Source organism: Etheostoma spectabile, chromosome 6 (genome assembly GCF_008692095.1).
Source record: "Etheostoma spectabile isolate EspeVRDwgs_2016 chromosome 6, UIUC_Espe_1.0, whole genome shotgun sequence".
NCBI classification, from domain to species: Eukaryota; Metazoa; Chordata; class Actinopteri; order Perciformes; family Percidae; genus Etheostoma; species Etheostoma spectabile.
In genome coordinates, this window is record NC_045738.1 from 16648489 (window position 1) to 16651808 (window position 3320).

Genomic DNA, 3320 nt, shown 5'->3' on the forward strand with positions numbered 1-3320 from the left:
AAAAATACGAAGTGCAGCAGTGGAGCTTCTTAAAGGGCCAGTACGCTACATCTGGAAAATAAAAAGAAGCACATCCTTGAGAGTCCAATACTGAAGTAGAGCACAGTGACAGAAGGTGCAAAGATGTCAGTTTTCCTGGGTTTCACTAGACTCCTTGATCTCACCTCTACACAACACTGACATTTACACAGTGGTAGAATAAGTTGCAGAATGTAAAAATACTCCATAGTAAAAGTCTTGCACTGAAAACAAGTCCGCTACAGAAGTATTATCAGCAACATACACCTTTAATATAAAAATCATCATGTTATACAGTGTATCCAAGTACACTGGTCGTGGACAATTGCATAGCTGCTGCTTTGTAATTTTGAGTGAAATTGATCTTGTTTTCTTCTTCTTCCTATTTTATTTCCTATACTTTTAATTATTATTATGTATAACTCTCTATGCATCTGTGATCATGTCTGTCCTTGTGCCGCAACACGTCCTCACTGGATAAAGAAAGGCCTATCTTATCTTATCTTGTCTTATCATATTAGATTGTAAATAGTTATGCATTTACTGTGTTAATTAGAATTTTCTTGCTGTAGCTGGTCCAGGTGCAGGTAATTTAACTGCTCTATACAAACATTGGTAGTTTAAACCATAACAATATGCATTTTATAAGAGTCATTCATTTGTCTCATATGTTTAAAAAATTGAAAAGGTCAATATTTCTCTCTGAAATGTAATGTAAAAGTAATAATTAGGATTAAAAGGAAAGTACCTCAATCCTGTATTGTGTGCGGGTGCATGCACTTAGTTTCTTTGCACCGTTGCCTTGATAAAACTCCTCTCAATTTAAATAATTAGTTTCAAGTTAGACTCCTTAAACTCTGTTCACGCTTGTTATTCTATCTTGTCCTTTGTTTTGACATTCATTTCCTGTATCTGTGTCCCTTGTTGACACGCATGATAAAGCTTTGTTTAAAGTGGATCTCATATAAATTTGACTTTATTCTCCATTGGCATTCAATGTTATGCACAAATGAAAGAGTCAGCTTAGGTAGGTTTCACTGTGAGTGTTCTGGCATTGTAAGCAAGCCAACATCTACAAAACCATTCAACTCTTGACCTTTTGATGTTTCAGTCTTACAAAACCCCTCTTACTGTAAAAAAGAACCTAATTTGTTTCGGTGAATTTACCATCCACAGTCTCCTTTCCGTCAACAGTACCTTTTTCCTGATCCTTTAGCAGGTCTGTGCTGGGACTGGCTCCTCTCTCATCCAAGCTCGTGGAAAGAAACCACCAATAACTCGCTTCCAGGCAAATAACAGGAGGCCAATGCAGAAATTCCTTTCCAGAGAGAACAGGGACAGTTTGAACAATCCTGAGCGACAGTGTGTCCTGCTTAACAGGTGGCGAGACGGTGTCCTTGTGAACTATAATAGAGAGAGGTCTGGATTTTTTACCACATGGGAAACTGTTCAATATTACATAAGGGTCTCCGATTTCTCTAATACATAAAACAGTCCCAGACACAGGACCTTGCATCATCTGAGCTGGAGTTATTCAACAATGTATAATGCAACCCGGTGAGGGTAATACCAAATGACACAGATAACAAATACGCATTTACAATAAAATATATATGGCTGAGCTCTGTTTATCTATTTATTTTTATTACAATGAAATGTCCAACTGTTTATGTCGCTGTAGCTCCATGTTAAAAAGAATGATGATAATATGGTCCTTGTTTGATAGATGAAGTAATTCTGTTTTCTCTACACATTGAGTCAAGAGATAAATAACAGTGACTCTGGAGCTGGTCAGGATTTAGTGCCTTGCTTAAGGACACTTTGGCAGGACAGATGCTTTCTGGTGACTTTGTCCAGTTAAAGTACAGTTTCAGATCAATACCCGAAAACCCGCAAAAAAAGCCTGCAATTGAGGATTATTTAAATTTTGGAATAATCTGTCAATGGTTGTTTTGTCTGACCAACAGTCAAAACCCAACTATATTCAGTTTACTATCAAATAAGACATAAGTGCAGCTATTCTCCACAGTGGAAAGTTAGGAAGCAGGGCTTCTTTTAGGGTAAACAAATTAAATAATGGATTCATTAGTCAATTATCAATGGCCGTTAAATTCAAAATATTCTAGCCAAGTGCTGAGATTTTATGTATTGACATTTTAAAAGTGTAAAATCATTTTTATGTCATTACATCTATTTATGTCAATTATATTCTTATGGAATTAATTCCATATCAGTGATCATTTATGATCCAGATATGTTTATAACAGGGTTTTTTTTTTAAACAGAAAAGACAGGAGACACACCCTTCTTGAAATACAATGAGAATTTATTGAAACGGTGCAAAAAAATTAATAATTATAATAATAATAATAATTATAACCTAACATAAAATCTGATGTTCTTTCTATCCAGATTGCACTGTCACACAGCCTTAGGGCTCTCCTCTCAAAAACAAAACAAAAAAAAACATTAAAACCATAAAAAATAAACATCAAAAAATACCAGGACAACTGAAATCAAGTTAAAATAATGCACAAATTTGGTAAAATGGATTGCCATTTACATGCAACAGTTCTAGTCCCATGCAACTCGAAGTATTCCATGTTAATGTCACTGATGATGAATATTCTGCTCGCACAGAAAATACAGTGTTGTACAATATATAAAAATATATCAGTTGTGTCGCAAAACTAATTCTGAGCCATTTCTCTTCTGGTTCGGAGGAAACGAGCTGGGTCAACAAGAACGCTGCTGTCATGTTTTAGCATAGCACGGATTGGTGGCTGTAGAAAAAAAAAAAAGTAAACAAAATGTAGAAATCAAAAAAGCAACCAAACAAATAAAAGCCAGACTGCTAGACAATTAGCCATGTGAGAAAGAACATCCTAAAATGTTGCAACTAAACATTCCACAAGGAAACCTATTAAAAAATCTGACTATAAATATATATTCTCAAATGATGTCTGGTTAGGTCAGCATTTAGGAAATAAGTTTGCAATGAGAGAGCCTCGAGTATCAAGAGGCTCGTCTGGGAGTCGCCTTCCACAACCAAAATGTCACTTTCTGGTAAACACTAAATCCAGCTCTTCCAAGCTTATCATCCATACCTGGTTCAGTATCCAACAATATACATTCTTACCCTTTTAAAAACACTGTAAAACTTGGGGCTTACAAAAATAACTGGAACATATTTATACATCCTCTCATTGTTTTTGTTTTCTTAAATACAAAACAGTGTTTGTAACCTGTAACGTGTGATGTCTTACGTGTCTCTGAGGCATCCGTTTCATTGCAACAAAAAA